The sequence below is a fragment of the Anas acuta genome, chromosome 3 (genome assembly GCF_963932015.1).
Source record: "Anas acuta chromosome 3, bAnaAcu1.1, whole genome shotgun sequence".
Lineage (NCBI taxonomy): Eukaryota > Metazoa > Chordata > Aves > Anseriformes > Anatidae > Anas > Anas acuta.
Window position 1 is genome coordinate 116415539 of NC_088981.1, and position 19035 is coordinate 116434573.

Genomic DNA, 19035 nt, shown 5'->3' on the forward strand with positions numbered 1-19035 from the left:
CAGAGAAACATCCCCAGACCACACTCAGCATCATTGTGACTCCGAGTTCTGCGCCAGCACAGGCACGAGGAATAAAAACTGCTGCAGCCACCCAAAATGTCACGTTGGTTGATGACAGAGCGAAGAAATAGGGCGACCCGATTGTGTTGGCGTTGAAAAGTCCCAGCGAGCAGAGCATCACAGGCAGACGGGAGGAAAAAAAGCATTGATGAAGCTTCCCTCTTCAACAAGCAGCCACAGAAGTCTCCTCCTGATGGAGAGGACCCGAAGAACTGCTCGGGTCAGGGCTGCCACCAGCAGAGAAGGGTGCACAGGAAGAATAAAATTAAATATAAACTATGTGTGAACAGGAGATGTTCCTCGGTTAGTTCTTAATTGCGGGAGAGGAGAGGCCAGACACCAGGAAAACAAACAGGCTGGGAACAAAACGGGGAAAGGAGACCCAAAAGCAGCAGGGAGGACAAACGCCTACCACTAAATTCCCAGATTCTAATCTGGGAATTAAAAGCCCAACAGATTTAACCCCCTGACGGATTTAGCCCAGCTCACCCCATGCCAAATTAGCTGCTGTTTAAACGCAGAGCTGGGGCATTGTCTGTTTGCAGGGGATTATTTTTTTTTTTCCCCTGAGCTAAACTGTTCTCGTGTTCACAGCTTGAGGAGCATCATTTATTCCTAAAAGGCTCAACAAAACGAAGGGGGTGCAGCAAACCCTTCTCAGGAGCCCTGCAAGCAAGGAAGCTCACACCTAAACTGCAAGTTCCAACAGTGTTAGGCTTTTATCTGGAGTTTAGCAGGAAATTCAGAGCACTTCCAGGTCTATCTAGGCAGATTTGAGGATGAAAAGCCCACTTTTGTCAAAGTTAAGGCCAGCAGTGTGCAAAAAACGGTGACAAAAACCCAGAGCCCTTTCATCGTCCCGGCTTTAGACGTTTAAGAACGAAGCGAGAATTTTCTCTGTAGGTTGAAAAAATGTTAAAAAGCAATATTTAGAATAATGAACAAGCAATTTGGGCTCCAAGAAAAACATCCCCATTAGAAAAAAAAAAAAAAGTTTCAGAAAGCGCCATCTGCGGAAGTGCTGTTAAAGACAGCTTGCTCTTTGAAATAGCCAGAGCTGCAATGAACAGGGAAGAAGGGGCTTTGCTGTCAGAACGTGATTAAAAAAGAAATAAATTACAAAAATAACAAAAAAACTCCATTCTGTATCATACGCAGAGAGCCAGGAGCTGCTCTAGGAGACAGTGAAGCAAACAAATTTCCACTCTGAGATTCCAAAAGGTCACTGCAAACAATTAGTGAAATGCAATCCTGGAAGCAACACGTGCCTTTTTTTTTTTTTTTTTCCCAATCTCTTGGAGCATCTTCAGAGCTCTGGTTATTCCGTGCATCAAGGAACAAGATCAGGGATCAGGCAGGCGGTTCAATAAGTGCACGGGCAGCAGGGAACCACCAAAGCCGTGTTTGGAAGCGAGGAGGCTGTGGCACGGCTCCTTTCCTCTTCTTCTCCCTCTCTTTCTGCATGAGGCAGCTCATCTGCTGTGAAACCGGGGCCAGAATGAAAACATTCCTTGCCATGTAGGGGAAATAACAGCTCATTCATTTCACTTCTCCTCACAGAAGAGCAGAAGTTGGAGTTGTACTGGGTCTGGCCTCTTCTTTGGGCTTTTGGGAAACAGAAACAGGCTGGTTCCTACCAGGCAGCCATCCCGCACAGCCTCGGGGCAGCAAAACTCAGCACATCAGACGTCAAAAATACAGAAATCCTCCCAAATGAGTGGTCTCCTCCTCTGGAACCGCCAGCACTCGCATCTCAGGTCTTCAGAGGGCCAGGTTAGGCTGGAGACAGGAATATCCTGCAGCAGGGTAATGGAGACAGCAAGCTGACGGGGAGAAAAGGCAGGGAAGGGTGCCCAGCAACCTCCCCCCGGGCCTAAAAGAGGAAGGAAAAAGCAAACAGAGAAAGAACAGGAGCAGTTTGGATTAGGAAACGGCTCCCAAAGATGCTCTGGGCCTTGCTGCAGGAGTAACTCCACCCCGAAAGTGAGCTCAGGAACACAAACGATGTAAAAACATTTCCCTGACAGCTCCTTCGTCAAGGAAGAAGTTAATTGCGTGGCTCAGCCTTGCTAATCAAGATTGCCCTCATAATTTTAAAAGGTATTTGGGGAGGGAGAGCAGTCTGGGCCCTGAGATACCTGCCAGCTTCATCTCCTAACTAACTGCACCCCTGAGACGCTTGCAGGAGCCCTGGTGCTATTTATTCATCACTGCCACGGAGCAAAAACAAAGCCGGCAGACCCTGGGGGCAAGTGTGAGGAAGCAAAGGCAGGAGTTTGCAACCTTTTTATCCCTATTAGCATTAAATCTTGGGTTTTGTTAACAGCTCGGAGATTCACATTAACACCACGTGGCAGAGGGTACAAGTTTGGAGGTTTTCCACGAAGCACGGACCTGTTGCACGGGCAGGAGGTGGAAGAAAAAAAAAATAGCCAAGCTCCTGGGGTGCCTCAAATCCCAGCTGTTCCATCAGCATTGTCCCAATCCGTGTAGGAGCAGCAAAAAATCCACCGCGTGGAGCTTCAATTCTTCCTCTCAAGACCATCGCAGGGACAGCTCCTCCCTTCCTCCGCATCCTTGTTTTCGTTGGAGAACTCGCTGAACACCAGCTAATTGTCAGACGCCACGGTAATTAGTGGCAGCCTCCCAACAGAGCCATCTCCGGGCTGCTTTGCCCATCGCTGGCTCCTCCTCAAGCCCCACATGAAAATCAAGGTGCGGCGGATTCATTTAGCGAGCTCTTCCCAGGAGAGACGCCTAAGGAAAGGAATATCTTACCAAAACAACGCATGGTCGGTTTGGGTTTGTCTTTTTTAAAAGCTTTGTGCTGTTTTTTTTAAAACCATCTGCTGTGGGACTGCTATCTTTCCGAATAATCTGAGGACGGTGTTAGCTGTTGGCTGCCTTACGTTATTAGATGCTCGGCGCATTTCTGGGAGGCGGTGGGCGCCCGTCCTTCATGTTATCTCCGGCCGGCAGCTTCCCTCTAAATGAGGAAGAAAAGGATTACATTGCCCTGTCTCCTGCCCACCTGCTGCTTACACATCATGGCTTTGATGTTATTACTTGGCTGATACCACAGGATTTCGGCCTCTTGACGTGCAGAACCTTGCAAGTTTCCCTACTGAGCTCGAGCCAGCTCTGCTTAGACTTCCCCGAGCCCTTCAGAGAAATGCAGGGAGCAGCTCACGCCACCGCTCTGCGAATTTCGGCTCTGCTCTCGGCTCCTCCGCTCGCTTGGCAGCTCCTCTCGTCACAAGCTCCAGTGCTCCCCATGCCAACCTTTCCCCGCGCACGCTCCGCTCGCCGCCAACACGATCCCACCGCGTGCCCACGGAGCAGAGCTGGGATGTGATTTCCTCCTGCCCGGAATAGAAACGCCAAAAAGACGCGTGCAGATTTCATCCCGAGGCACTCGAGGACAGGGAAAAGCCAAGCACACCTTCACAGCGGAGAACTGAGATGTGTTGATAGGATCACGTACATAGTGGAGGGTGCTGATGGTTTTAATTGCCTTAATAGAAGCAAAGGACCCCATTTCCACACCAAGTTGCCAGACAAACCCATTATCTATTTGCCTGGACTTCGAAAGTGCTCAACCTGTCATAAAACATCCCCTAAGGAAGGCAACGGATGCATGGAACAACTTATTCCCTGCTCACTGACATTTCAGCGTTCAAATAAATCGAATTCACTTTCGAAGGAGTTCAGAGATGACACACGAAGCTCCACAATCCCTTCGTGCAGCACTAAGGGGCTGGCACGAAGCTCAGCCTGCAGAGCCGGGTGGCAGAACAAGCTCGTGAGCACAGCAGCACCCTTACCAAGAGCAGGATCAATCCGCGAGCTACCTGCGCTGCCAGGAAAATACCTGGAATTGTTTTGAATCACTTCACGGAACAAGGCTAACCAGCTGGAAACTCTGCAGAAGGAAAAGGAAGAGTTACCCATACAGCAGGAAATGTTATTTAGCTTTTTCTGTCGGAAGAAACCTAAGAGGGTTTCCCACGTTCATGGGTTAATCCCGTGTTCTGCTGGCGTTTGCATCTGTAGAAGAATGACAGCCAGCTTCTGAATGCGTCAAAACTCACGGAAGAGGAAGGAAGAGCAGGGAATACAGAAAAAAAAACATCCACGCCCGACTCCACGCAACCTTTAAAGAAACTGGTAGGCTGGGCAGAAGTCCTGAGACGAATTAAAAGCACTTTACAAGTTTCCCAGGGAACTTTTACACCAAACCAACAGATAATCTGTAGTCCCCAGTGGGAGTCCTAGGGTTCCCTCCCCCAAAGGGGCAAAAAAACTTTAATTTTCTTGATTTATGAGTCTCAAATCTGTGTATTTCAATCGATTTCATCAACAAGAGAAAGGTCATTTCACAGTTTCACTGCACAGATCAACGTAGCCTTGAGAAACCAAGAGCCAGTCACCACGAGGCGGGGGGGCAAATGCCAGAAGAGGGAGCACAGCACACCTACGCACTTTATCTATAAATAAGTAAATAAATAAATAGAAAGATATCGGAATTTTATAGTTAGAATAATCTTGTAGGGATTGTCCAGCAAGTCAAGCTACAAAATGTCCTTTCAAAAACCGTTTGCGACAGATTAGTCAGGCCTCTAAAACTGCTCTTGCTGGTAACGGGCAGCAATTAACTAATAGTGATGATTTAAGAAAAAAATGGGAGTTCGATTTGCTCTCCAAAATGTGTACTGGCATCAATTTACCTGGTCGGCCAGCAACCCGGGCAATGCAGGGATTGATGAGCTGTAAGCCACAGAGCTTTGTATTCTCCTGTCCTCATCCTTCCTACCAAGCCCCAAAACCTCAAACTGCCTTTGCACCTCTTCTCAGGCAACATCCACCTGATTTGCATCCGAGGATCAGACACCTAGGCTGCAGGAGCCAACCCAACCACAGCAATCACCGGTAAACAGGACTTTAAAGTCTTCTCCAAGGAGAAAAAACGTGGCTTTGCTTTTGAGGATACATCTAAATTGCAACAGCTCTGCAGGCGTACTCAGGCCAGCCTCAGCATCAGCATGGGTTGTAGGAGCCAGCTGGACATCCCGGCTTCATCCCCCAAATCCCACCTGAATGCTACCCCTGCATGCTAGCAGGGAGATGCCTACCTGCCCTAAATTGTCATATCCTTAAGCGTGCGTGTGAATATCACTTGTGTTTTTCTCAAGGAAACATAAAAACCGCATGTATTTTGCTTGCTAGGTGGTTAGGATCCTAATCTGGGTTAGAATTAATTCGTTGAAGTAAGAGGAAAAAAAACAACCTGGGTTAAAGCCCAGTGAAACGATCATGGGAAGGAGAAGGAAACCAAGCAAGGCAGCCGGGATGGGGGACAGCAGTCAAACAGCAAGGAGGAAAATCAGGCAGCACAGGGTGTGAGAGGGGGTGAAAAAGCACAAATACACAGCCAGATGAGACAAACTCTAAACAATTTAACATTATGATGGGATTTCAAAACTTAATAGTTGTGGAAAACAGACTCAAGATGGTGTCTGGCTCCCCGTGTGCAAGCAAGCCCTGGGAAGGCACCAGCACCATTTAAATCCTTGTCTGAACAGTCCCAGAGACCCATGAGGAAGACGATCCTTCCCATCCCACCTCAGCAGCACGTAAACAGCCTTCCAATTTTGCAGTTTATTGTTGAGAAACAGCCTAAACGACAGCGGTTAAATAACCATGTTTTTCTTCTGTTCTGTTTCTGCTGCTTTTGCTCCGATTTGACAACTGCCAAAAGCCGTCCTCACGTGCAAACAAACACGAGAGCTAACTAACAGTCCCCACTTGCAAAATCAGGGAACTTCAGGAAACTATTTTGGCCCTTCCCTTTTGCAAAAAAAAAAAAAAAAGCTGTGAGGAGTTCGGGGGCTGTCCGTGCCATGGCTGAGCTGCCAGAGGAATTTGGCCGTACCGGGCTCAGATGAAGGCAATTAGCCCTGCTCTGAGATCTCTTAACACTGAACTGAACCTATGTAAAGCCTGATTTCTGGAAAGAAAAAGCTGAAAATATATCACAAAGTCGTAACTGAACGTGGGTAGAGCCACACGTAACACCAGGAGCCTTCGGTGGCACACGAAGGTAGGGGATTTGTGAGGGGAAAAGACGTTTCCCACCACCACGTAACCAGCCGGCCGTCCATTTGTGACTGATAGAAGGAGGATTTAGGATTATTCATCGCTTGATGAGGCGTGACAAGGCACAAAACACGTTCCATGTGACACTTTACCTCAGATACATGACAAACGCCGATCAAAACACGCCTGCGATGCCTGTGATAGGCGCTGGCACCCCGCACACGCAGATTTCTCCCCCCCCGAAAACAGAGAGCCGCCTGCATGTGACACCCGCTTCAGGAAACAGACTTATTTAATCTCTGTTTTTACAGATTAAATAAGCCTCACAGCACAGAAAGCAGCGATTTTGAAGCCAAACGAGGCGATGAGGCCACACGAGCTACCAGAGGGCAGAAGCAACAGGAGCCCCAATTTTGACAGGGCAGCACCCCTCTGAAGGACACAATGTTTTAGTGAACCTTTAATACAAATTTAACCATTTCTGGCCCCTTTAGACAAAACTGGACCAGCACAACTGGGTGGCAGGCAGCGATAAGGCGTTAACACAGTTTAATTCCACTAATTTTGTTTAATTCCACTATCTGAGGGGAAATTTTATTAGGGAGAGACCCCTACGCTTTAGGGGAGAACAGCTGGAGAAATAAAATGTAGAAATAATTAAAAAAACACCACAAGGATACCTCCCCCCCCCCCCCCCCCCCCCCCCAAAATAAAGCCCTGAGGGACCGTGCCCCAGGACTGTACCACTCCCCTCACACCCCCTGCCCCGCCATGGGGGGGGGGGGGGGGGCTCGGCACCCCCCCGCCTCCCGGTCCGTGGTACGGTCCAGCCTACCTCTCGGCGCCCTCCCGGCGGAACCTCAGGACCGGCGGGGGTGGGGGGGGAGCCGCGGCCCCTGCCTCGCTTTACCCCCGCTTTGCCCTGCCCTGCTCCCCCCCCGGCCCCCCCCGCCGCCGGCGCGCAGTTGGTTCGTTCCGAGCAGCCGGCCGGGCTTCTCCCCCTCTTTAGACCGCCGGCTCCCTCACGTCTTCGGCCATTTCCGAACCGGACCGGCGGAAGTTGCCGAAGCGGCGGCGGAACTTCACGAGCGGAGCCGAAGGGCGGGCGGAAAGAGCCGAAGCGCTGACGGAACTTGCCGAAGGGCTTTAGGGGAGCGAGGAACGCGAAGGGAAAGGGAGGGGGGAGCCCCTCCGGAAACTACCGAGAATTGCCGAAGCGTCCCAGCTCTGCTCCGTCACGAGGCGAAGTGCCCGAGGCCGGGGGGCTCCCGCTTGCTCCACAGCCGCCCGCTGCCGGCGCCGAGCGGGGCGGCCGGCCGAGGCGGAGCGCTGGCCCTTTAAATGGTGGAGGGGGGCGGGGCGGCACCTCCCCCTCCTGCCCCGAGGTGGGCGCCGGCCGCTGCGCATGCGCGCTGCGCACTCCCGCTTTTCCCGCCTAAAGGTGGGCGCGAGGGGACGCCGTGAGGGGACGGGGTCCTGTCAGGGAGCCGGGTCCTGTCAGTGACTGGCTCGGTCCCAGTTGAGCCCCGGATACCCCAGTTGTGCCCCAGTAACACCCAGTTGTGCCCTGGTAACCCACATTTGTGCCCCAGTAGCCACCTATCGTACCTAACTAGCCAGCCACTGTTGCCCAGTAGCCACCAGTTGTGCCCCAGTAGCCACCGGTTGTGCCCCAGCAGCTCCCAGTTCTGCTCTGGTAACCCCCAACTGTGCCCCAGTAGCCACCATCATGCCTCAGCAGCCCCCAGTCATGCTCCAGCAGCCCCCAGTTTTGCATCAGCAGCTACCCATTGTACCCCAATAGTCACCAGTTGTGCACCAGTAGCCCCAATCATGCCTCAGCAGCTACCCATTGTACGCCAGTATAGCCACCAGCTGTGTCCCAGTAGCCCCCCATTGTACCTCACAAGCCCCAAGTTGTGCCCCAGTAGCCCCCCATTCTACCCAAGTAGCCACCAGCTGTGCACCAGGAGACACCATCATGCCTCAGCAGCCACCCATTGTACCCCAGTAGTCACCAGTTGTGCCCCAGTAACCACCAGTTGTGCACCAGCAGCCCCCAATCATGCTCCAGCAGCTACCCATTGTACCCCAGTATAGCCACCAGCTAAGCCCCAGTAGCCCCCAATCATGCCCCAGTAGCCTCCAGTTTTGCCCCCTTAGCCCCCAGCTGCTTCCCAGCAATCACCAGTTGTGCCCCAGTAGCCACCAGTTGTGCACCAGCAGCCCCCAGTTGTGCCCCAGCACCCCTATGAGGCAGAAGGTGCACCCATGGAGCTCAGTCACCCCTCGGCTCTATGGTCAAACCCTCTGCTGGGACTGCAAATGTTGCCATCAACCCCCTGGAGAGATATTCTGATGGTTTCTGGTAAAAAGGACCATGAAAATAAGTATATACTGGGATGCTGATAGAGATGTGAAAGTAATTGCAGACCCTGCTTACTGGTACTACACCATCACCACCCATTTCACTTCATTACATCATTACTTCATTACATCAAGGTCCAATCTGGACAGTTTGTATTAATATCGCAGATTATGACTCAATCTGGACAAAAGAGGTTTAAAGACTGTAGTGGTGTAAAACGTCATTCGTGGTTTTAACCTTTCTTTTCTGACTAAACAGCATTTACGCTGACAGCAGCATTAACGTTGTGCAGTAACAGCAGCTACGTAAAATGTAGGCTGACAAGTACCAAACATACCAAAAGATGGTGACTGAAGCAAAAGAATTAGAAATATATATATATATAAAAAATCAGTGAGGAAATAAAGGGAAGAAAAAAGGCAAGTGGTGGTGCCAGTTATCATCTTACAAGAAAACCAAGCCAAACTGAGCTTCAGTACTCTTTATTATTTTATGCACTTTAATTCTGCACTTAAATTAGGGCCCCTTGAGAGGCAACCCTATCTATTGGAATCAAGTCTCACCCCAAAGCACCCAAACTGACAACTTTTGGGGGACTAAAGAACGTGACAGAAAAAACAAGGTTTTTATCTCCATAGGAGCGCGTAGGGTGGCAACTGTAGTGTGTCTCCAGGAATCTCAGCTTTAATAAAACATGAGCACTTGAAAGCTGCAAGGAACCACTTTTCCACTGCTCTGCACTTTTTAACAGTCGTTTAACACATGTGTAAAGAAACTAACTTTTCTACCAAGATGAAAAAACAGTGGGGGGTGAGGGGGAGAGCAGGTCTACCTGTTGTTAAAGAATACAAAAGGAAATCTCAACAAACAGAAGGGCGGGCATAGGTACTGCACGTTCAAAGGATCTCACAAACAATATTTTATATATTCCAGGAAAAAGAAGACGGATTATTAAGGCATTGCCCAGCATAAAGGCAAGGTTATCACCCAAATTGCTGGACACAGCCATGTCAGGACACAAAGCGAGAGACCAATTCTTATCCCAGCTCCCAAAATGAAACAAGCTCTCAGGAACAGCAGCCAGCATGGCAAATCCTTCTTGCAAAGCAGCCTCAAGGCTGCTGCACATCACATCGATATACGCAGCTTCAGATTTAAACCCCTTCTCCGTGTACTAACCCCTTCTTATTCCAAGGCAACAGGAGCTCAGTATAAAAGAGGAGTTTTCTGTTTCCCTCCCATCGAGCCAAAACTCCTCAGCTGCCTTACGCATATCCCAACAGAAGTATTATCGTGTTCAAACATCCTCATTTCCCACCCTTTCTGCTATCAGGGCTTTTGTTTTCTTACAGCCTGCTCACACGCCATATCCAAGAGCACACGTAAGGTGTTCCCTCGGAAATGGATCCGAATGGGCAGTCTGTAAGCTGCGATGAATCAAAATTTAAACAAATATAAGTTGCATGACTCCTTTCCTAGCAGAGGAAATGCGGTGAGGGTCCGTGCTGGCACGCACCCCAGGAGAGGGAAGAAATGCTGGCCGTCAGGGGCTGAAGACAAAAGCCAAGATCTAAGGAAAAACAGCTTCATTAGTCCCTCTGCTCACAGAACAACTTATTTAGACACCTGTGTATGATTTCATTGCTGGGAATCTCCCTTGTGTTACCTTTTAAGTAGCTCTACAGCTGGCAGCTGCAATGTAATACAGTGGATGCCACCACTCCTTTGTGGCCCCCTTTTCTCTATCTGAATAGTCCCCACTTGACCTCTTTCCCTTTACCAAATTCCCTCTCATCCCACTCGTGGTTCTCACATCCAACACACCGATGTTCCCTCTGTGCTATAAATTACAATCGAGTCGTTTCAAGCAGGTATTAAGGAGTTTCAGAGCCAGCCAACACACGGGTCCGTGGCACGCTTCCATGGCCTGGAATAAACCTCAGAAAAACATCCGTTGATCCTCAAGAGAACAACAGTCAGAGGGGAGGACCCTGAACTTTCATCTTTTCCCTACTTATGGGCCTTTTGGTAAACCTTTTTTTAACACTTCTTTCTCCTCCCTTCCACAGGAGACGGCCCCAAAGCCTGACCACCTGTGGATTTCGCGAGTTTTGTGGATTTATGCTGCACTCTTCACCTCAGACATTCCCATCAGATTTCACAGGATTCAGTCTCCTGTTAGCCCCCAGGGTGCTGGAGGTATAAGAAACATCTCTCAGCCCCTACGCAACAGCTACACCTACACACCAAACCTAAATTTTCAAGCCTGCTGAGTTTCTGTCCCCTTTTGTCCATCAGATAACCCACGGCATGCTTCACAAGAGAGGAAATGTTAATCTGGAATATTGGCCGAACTCCAGATTAGGTAGCTCCCTTCTGATGATTTACAATCTCCCTGCAGTTTTTAGTGGATATGGATTTTTTTTCCCCTTACTTTATGTCCTAAAAGTAGTGGCCTGGTCCTGCTCATGCTGCCAGGCTTTGCAGCCTAAGTAGCTGCATTTTGGGGTAGGCAACGCTTAAATAAAGCACATTGAAGACCCCATGGGCACAAGAAGTACTTCAGCAACACACCCTACTGCTGGGCATAAAGCAAAGGGCTAGAGGATGTAGGGAAACTCAGCAATAACCCAAATAACACTGGAATAGTGATAAATAATAGTGGAAAAGGAACAATTAGCATAAGAATGGTCGCATGGACATGAAGTGCAAAGACTTTTTCCTCCCAAATACTAATGCAGGCTTGGACCCAGCACAGCTCCAGCTGGAAACCAAAGAGCAAGGACAATGAACCCTCAGCATCCCGCACAGGGAAAGCAGATTATGAGGGAAGGGGAAAGTTAAGTCTATAAAAGCAGGAAAAGCTTTCAGCAAGATGCTGGGGTGCTAGAGGACACTGCTGGGTAGTAAAAAGGGGTGAGGAAAAGAAATGTCCGTGACCTTGTTAATAAAGGCCTATTTTACATAACCATTTGAAGGAAGGAAAAATTGAGGTGAGAAATGGGGTAGAAGGTTTTGTTTTAGGGTGTAATATCGCAGATCACACTCAGAGTATGTCAAGCTGCACTGCCACACATTTTATTAAGAGCAACCACTCTAAATAAATTCATTAAACGATTGCATTATGCTTTGTTTGGAAACCCATACATGACCACGCTGTGTTCTTAGCTTCATGAGAACCACAAGGCCTAAAAGGGCAATTTTCACATTTCGGCAACAATGAAGTTAGGAGAGATTAGGACGCTGGTTACAAACAAACCGTGAGAGCCCAGATGGCTCAGAGGATGGGTAATGAGACATGCAGCCTTCCCTCCTCCCCAGCGTGGCCCAGATCATTAGCGACAGAAAGCTGTTACTAGCACTGGGCGAGCATTTCTCACAAGTAGTTTATTGACCAAAACATGGGTTTGCCCATCCCCAAACCTACTGGCAAACCAAATTCCACATGACGAGTCCCTCCAGGACAGGTGGAGCTCGATGGTGTAAGAGGGTGAAGGCTGAGGGTGTTTTCCTGCCCCACATGCCCATAACCACTCACAGCAATTCCACAGCAATTTTCTGGACCTGATTTCCCTTGCCTTGTTTTTACGTCTATCTGAAAAAATGAAATGCTTTGAGTCATGCGGAGTCACGACTGAGTCAGAGAGTGTGAATCAAGCCCAACCAGGTGAATTACCAGCCAGTTGTTTGATGGTGGCACCCAGAGAACAGAGAGGTGCTCCACGCAAGCAGGTGGGTTCATGGCATGGTAGTTTTTCACAGAATCACAGAATTTTTGTACTGAATAACTCCTAGACTAAATTTGTACTAAACTCCAAGACTAAATAACCTGCTGAGCTCCTTTACCTGTCCTGCAAAGGGTTGTTCCTCTCCCATCCGCACCTCGGCCCTTGTGGGATGTGCAGCAGGGAGAGAAAATTTGCCTGAACACGCTACACTCATTTCTCTTTTTATCTAGACTTAGCTCTATCACTCCAAAAGAAATAGATGAGTCACCCAGAATAAAAAAAAAAAAATCGAAGATGTATCTAAATCAAATTTATCTACAGAAATTTTGAAAAAGCACGTTAAGAGATGTTCATATCACAATGCTCCTGGAGATTTCGGTGATTGTTAATAACGAGGGGCTTCGAAGCAGGAAGCAGCAACCCGGTCTGGTGACAGCCAAGCAAAGACCTTGCTGGATCTCAGCTACGACTGTGACACGATCCCAGCGCTGCCTCCTTGGTCAAGGCTCCTCCACCGCCTGAGCCCTGCTGTGCCAAGGACGCTGCCTCATTTCTGCAGAATTCCCGTGAATTCCTTAACCACCACAGCTAACCGTGCTTCCCTTCATCCCACAACAGATGCTTTGAAGTTTTCCCGAGACACCCAAGAAAGAAGACACATCCAAATACCTAGACTACCCCCAAACTCCACCCTGGAACAGATGGCGAGGTTATAAATACAGAAGGCATCTGGTTAACTACTGGTATGAAAAAGCTGGCAAGCCACGGCTTATTCTGTTCTACTAAATATTCCGTAATTTGAACTATATTTAAACGGGGCTTAACAAGAAGCAATCGTTTCATTTGTATCTAGCAGAATCCCTAACCACCTACATGCTGTAGCTGCAGCGGAGCTTGTGCATTACGCCCTTGTCTACCAAAAGCACTTTTTTAATTAAGCATTCAGCAGTATTTAAACTCAAATTAAAAGCGACTGCACAACAAGCCGCTCAGCCCCTCCTCGGTGGAGTACAAAAGCATCATTTCGAGCGCGTGCTCTGTTCCACCAGACAACCAGACTCGAGGCCACGAGTTTCCAGCACTTCAGCTCACCCTCGAGCCCGCACGATTTGAGGGGCTTTGACAAGCTGCCAGATTGCCCAGAGGATTTCAAGAGGCAGAAAGCTCCAGGAGCCCAGGCTCCGCTTAAGCCAGCTGCTTCGTTTGTCCCCGGGTTCAGCTGCCCCAGTGGAAACTGGAGATAATAACTTCCTACATCACCGTGAGAAACAGATCTGTTAGAAATTATAGTCAGAAAATGGTAAAGAAGGCCGCTAAGTGCATCCACATGGTGAAAAACACAAAAAAAAAAACACCTCAAGACCCCGAAGCAAAGCCAGACCCGAGTGTGCACCCTGAAATGTGCGATCCCAAAACTCTGCTTCAATAATCTTTGGGGACAACGCTCTGCAGCTGAGTGAATCATCTGCGATTGCTGGAAATCCAAAGCGATAGCACGCATGAAACGATCAGTCCGGATTAAAATCACTGGGGGAAAAAGGCTGGAAAAGGCCGTCTGCTGGGTTAGAGGTCCGGTGGAGACCCCACCGTCGGGTTTGGCTGTGTGCAGAGAGCTTTTTACAACAACGAGAAAGAAATTCTCCTAGGGACTGGTTGATAAGAGAGCCTTAAATTCCAGATATAGAAGGAAGAACAAATACGAACAGCGGGGCCCTGCGAGCCCTGGATGGAAGAGCTGCCAGATTTCCCCACAAAATAGGCGCTGAACAAACAGGAGGTGATGCTGCCGCGGCCTTCTGGCAAATAGTGAGGCTGTGATAATAAGAGCTGCTTGTGATCACTCAATTCAAGCCTCCTTCCCACAAATTGGTTCGGTTTAAGCAAAATCAAAGCGGGTCTGCGAGGTTTTGGGTTCCACAAAGGGAAGCCGAGGTAATTAACTGGTTTGATGAAGCTGACCAAGCTGCATGGCTGAAAGGCTCCAAGCAGGTCTTGAAACCAAAGAACAAAACCCATCTCCCCTTTACATCCTGAATGGAAGAGGCGAATAAAAAGCACGCATGGGGATGCCAGGAGAACACGCAGGCGATTAGGGAGAGCCACGCTCAAGCCCCAACCCTTAATAAATGAGCTGCACCACGGCAGCACAGGACAGCAGCATTTCAACCAGGTCTGCACAACGCCCCAGCTACAATTTAGGAATCTTTGTAAGCCTAGAAGTGGCTGGGAACCTCCTCGCCTTCGATAAAATAACGGGGCTCTTTGGCCAGAAAGGCATTTTGATCTTATTTATTGGGATTTTAGCAAAGCGGCGAGAAATCTGGGGAATTATTGGTAAAGGGGGGAAATGGGGATCAATAAAGAGAACGGCGAGATCAATAAGAAACTCCAGCGAGCACTAAGTGCTGCAGGTTTTTTAGAAAGCATCATTACAAAGGTAAACAACAATAAATGTCATCTTTTTAAGCACAATCTATTTCAAGGCCTACACTTACTATAAGGTACCAAAATGATTTAAATTGGAAAATATATATATAAATATCTATCTATCCAAGCACGACAGGCCCGCTGCCAAAATCGACCACTAAAATAGGGAAACGGTTGCCAACTGTGCGTTTTTGCAGGGCAGAAAGGATGCTTTCTTCTTTCCACAGCTCACTCCGTGCTATTCTTAGTGCATTAGAAACGGAGAAACCAACTCAAAGCTGAATCATTTTGCAAGTGTTTCTTAAAAGAAAAACTTTCTACGTGTTATTTACTTTTTTTCTCTCTCTCTCACCTGCAGGATCCTTAAATATATTTGCAAAAGAGGGGACGGAAATCCTGAGCCTGGTCCCTTAATGCTGAAGTCATCGTCATTGCAGAGTGCCATTAATACATTTATCAGGCTCCATCTTCGCAGCAATCAGGTTTTTAGCCCCGTTACACAATTCCCATTAGGAGGCTATTCAAGAGCCTCACTTGGGTTGAGGCATTCTGCTCATTTCCAGCTTTATCACATTCAGAGCTGTTTGTTCTCGTGCCCGAATTGTCATTTCACTTCAAGAACTCTTCTCCCTCCCTGGCGTTTACAGCAGTGTATTTATAGAGAAGGAATATCATTTTTCTCTGCCTTTTTTTGTCACTGCCTTGCCATCCCGGCTCCTCTAAGGGGGTTGTGAAGCAGCTGCTCTGTTCTCCGGATCATTTCCAGCAGACACCCGCCCCTGCACCTCGTACAACTCCAGGCACTCCCCTGCATGACCAAAGAGTGCAGAATATGTTTTAAACAATACCTCACCAACACCTTCTGCAGTGGCCTTCACATTTCATTGTCCCTAGTGGAAGTTTTGATGACAAACGTGACCCTGGTATGTATCCATGGCATCAGTACATCAGTTATCCTATAAAAATCCTGTCCTATATGGTCCAGTTCCAATATAGGAAACCCTACATTGCATCCGAGCTTGCACTATTTTCCCTTAACACAAACAGACCCAAACTCATTCATTCCTTTCATGCTATACCCCATTTTTCCTATTTTTATGACCTTTCCAAATACCATTAATTTCTCCTATTCCATTTATTAATACATTAATTAACAGCCGTCTTAGGACCAGATCTTGAGGATCACTGCTGCTAACTTGCCTGACAATCCTTTTTCAACCACCCTACCTTTTCTCCTATGACTTTAGGATTTATTGATGCAAAACGCAGAAAATAGTTCAGTTTTAAGCGATTGATTTAAACTGTCTTGCTTTGTATTTTTAGTCTTTTTTTTTTCTTTTTTCTGCCTTTTGCTGGAAAAGAACAACAAAGGGCCATTGCTCCGTAAATCAGGCCCTTGGCTAACTGGAGAGCTGTCCTACTTTCTCAGCTGGGCGTTTGTATAAATTAATAAACTCTGCAGGTTCACACGTTTTATGTTAAAAATGGGAAATGAAGTTTCTTAATGACTAGCCCGACTTTTTAATTGCACTTAGGATTTATGTCGCAAATAAAAAAAAAACACAATTATGGTGTAGGAAGACGGCACGTAAAATTTGTAGTTAAATAAAATTAAGCTAAATGTGCTGAATGCATGGTTTAAATGAAAACAAACTGTTTCGTTGTACAAAGGAATGCTGCAGCCTATATATAGAAGCAATTTTATCTATTCAGCATGTCTTCAGGTTTCCAGAGCTTGAAATGAAATTAATTTCTATTCTCATGCAAAGGAGGAGATGGTCCTGAAGTCAAAGGAATGTGGCAAAAGCTCGTTCATTGAGCGTCTTCTTTTAACCCAGATGGCTCCCACAGCTCAATTTGCCCACCTGATGCACTCTGGTGAGCACTGGGCAGCTGAATTTTCAGGACTGTGGACCAAGGCACTCAAGGAGCTCATCAGAAACTCTGAGATTGTCCAACAGGTGGCAATGCGTGTGTTTAATCAATGTCAATTCCAGCTCCCAGGAGAGCAAGAAAAAAAACAGTGATTTGATCCTCCAGCTACAGCAATGTTCCACCAAAACCCCTGGGGGGGGGGGTTAAATTCATTCCAATTTAAAGACCACAGAATCATAAAATATTCCGGGTTGGAAGGGACCCAGAAGGACCATCGAGTCCAGCTCAAGGGTAAGAAAAATCCTTTTTCCCAGCATAACAGAACAATACTACATTTTGTCTTTTTTTTTTTTTTAATTAAAAAAATAGGTTGAACTTCAGGAGTGTTCCTGTACTGGAAGCAATAGAAGAAGCTGAACACAGCGCATCATAAAAAGATGCCACCGGGATCTCTTAAAGCCAACAAAATTGAAAACACGGAGAAGGAAGGGAGCCAAAAGCCCAGAGCCAGATTTCAACTTGGCGGATGCCGTGGCAGGGGGCCAGGGGAGGACGTGTACCAGGAGCAAAGGAGAGGGAGGGCTCCTGCTGCAGCCCAGGAGCCAGGTATCGGGGGCAGACAACCCCTGCCATCACCTGGATGGAGCAGGTGAGGTGAGAGCAGCGAAGTGATGCCCGTTTCAGCCTTCTGGGGCTCTCTCCTGGCATTATCTAAACTCAGCTGTAAAAAAAATTCTTCTATTAAGCCGTAGCACTAATAGCCACGGAGCTGTTATACCCCACTCGCCTTCTTCAGAGGGCTGGGAAACCAGTCACTGAGCCTCCCAACCACCTCCCTAGGTGCAGGAACTGCTTAAAGATGGAAACGGAGGCAAAATGTTGAAGTCATCGGCCACAGCTCCTAAAAGGGAATCTCCTAAAATGGAATTTTGAAACCCAGCCGAGCACGAGGCAGAAATGCTGGGCTCCCAGTCACTGCCCCGTCTCACACGGCAGACTTTCCCTTGCATTTCCTGGGCTCAGGAGACATCTGCTACCTAAAATATTTCCCCCAACACCCCAAAATCCCTTAATTTACAGAATTACTCCTCAAGCGGGCGCGGGGCTGCTGTCGTATCTCCCCTGCGCAGGCAGCGATGGGCAGAGCAGCAGAGGAAACCGAGCGGATGCAGTGAGAGCACAACGGAGATCAACAGGAAGCTTTGGCCACTACCTTGCATTTCAGCTGATGTGGTTTACCCGGGGAAAAAGAAACCCGAAAGCAACACGCACGAACAGCAGAACCGACTCATCAGAGCGTCGGTAAATCACAGGCCCACGGCGCTCATCTCCACCTCTGGAAGCTTCCCAGAATCGCTCCACACCTCGGTTTTTCCTCCAGCAAATGGAATTGCCTCAAAATTTTTGAAGAAAACTACAGAATAAGGTCAGGATTATAAAAAAAATCCTGGAGGAAAGGCAACTTGGAAGCACAGACACAGCACTGACAATTGCTTCGAATGGATGGCACGTCGCTAACGCGCCCCTTTGACACTCCGAAGCAGATAAAAATTCAGAGATCCGGGCTTCCTCGGTATTTGTATGCTAATACGCACGGCTTTAGGGAAATTGTTGCAACTCAGCCTACAATTCCCTCGTTCAAGTACCCACCAGCAATTTTCGGGCCGCTCGCAGGGTTTCTTACGGGCTGTCACCAGCCTGCTGCGTTATCTCCTCGGCAAAAATCCGGCACGAGCACCAGGCAGGCTTCCCCTCGCTTCAGATAGGCGGGATTAGAGCTGACTCATCCTCTTTTTTTTTTTTTTCCCCTTTTCCTGACAACTTGTAGAGGCTCATTTTCAATTTCGTGTTCCCGTGTTACGTGAGGAGAAGGCGCCTGGATGCGTGCGAGAGACGATTTGTTTTTAATCTCCAGCTATTCCTCTTGCTAACAGTTCCTTCTGCTTCAGCTCCTTGGAGGTATTTTATTATTAAAATCAAATGAATTCTCATTTTTCCTCTCGCTTTTATTGAAACAATAGGACTTGCAAGAAGCCCATAAAGGACCCGCTCACCATCTCATGTCCTTGGCTGTGACTCCCCAGGAGGCAGGGGAGCAGCCCCACATCCTGCAGATCCACACTGCTCCCCGGCACAGCCAGCTTCTTCCAGAGCCACTTTTGCCCAAATCACAACCACATTTAAACAAAAAACAAGTTTTCCTGCCAATACAGACCACCACCTGCAGGATTGGGCTCCAGTTGATGTCTCCACATCTTCCAACTGGATCTCTCCCTCGTGGGCACCGCCGGGCATCTCCTCGTGCAGGTTGGAGCTGCTCCTGTCCCCGAGGCTTCGCAGGTACCTGGGCTGCCTGTTTATCATCTTGTGCAGTCTTAATTAGCCTTGCAGACCCGTGTCTCTTCGTCAGGGCTGACTGAAATACTCTGGCAGGCTCCGAAGTTGTTGGGGTGGCGCAAACGCTCGCGCCTGCTAAGACTG

General features: G+C 48.3%; 1 protein-coding gene across 3 annotated transcripts in view; it reads right to left on the reverse strand.

The window, feature by feature from the left end:
* The window catches only part of EXTL3 (exostosin like glycosyltransferase 3), a 106282-nt gene that overhangs the window by 81114 nt on the left and 6133 nt on the right, over positions 1-19035 (reverse strand). The window contains exon 1 of one of the 3 annotated variants that reach the window (XM_068678939.1): positions 7359-7510. The exons of 1 other annotated variant lie outside the window; for it this stretch is intronic. The gene's annotated coding sequence lies outside the window, so the exon portion shown is untranslated. Of the gene's footprint in view, positions 1-6991; positions 7232-7358; positions 7511-19035 lie in introns of those variants that run through there. One more of the 3 variants, XM_068678938.1, reaches the window with a different exon arrangement.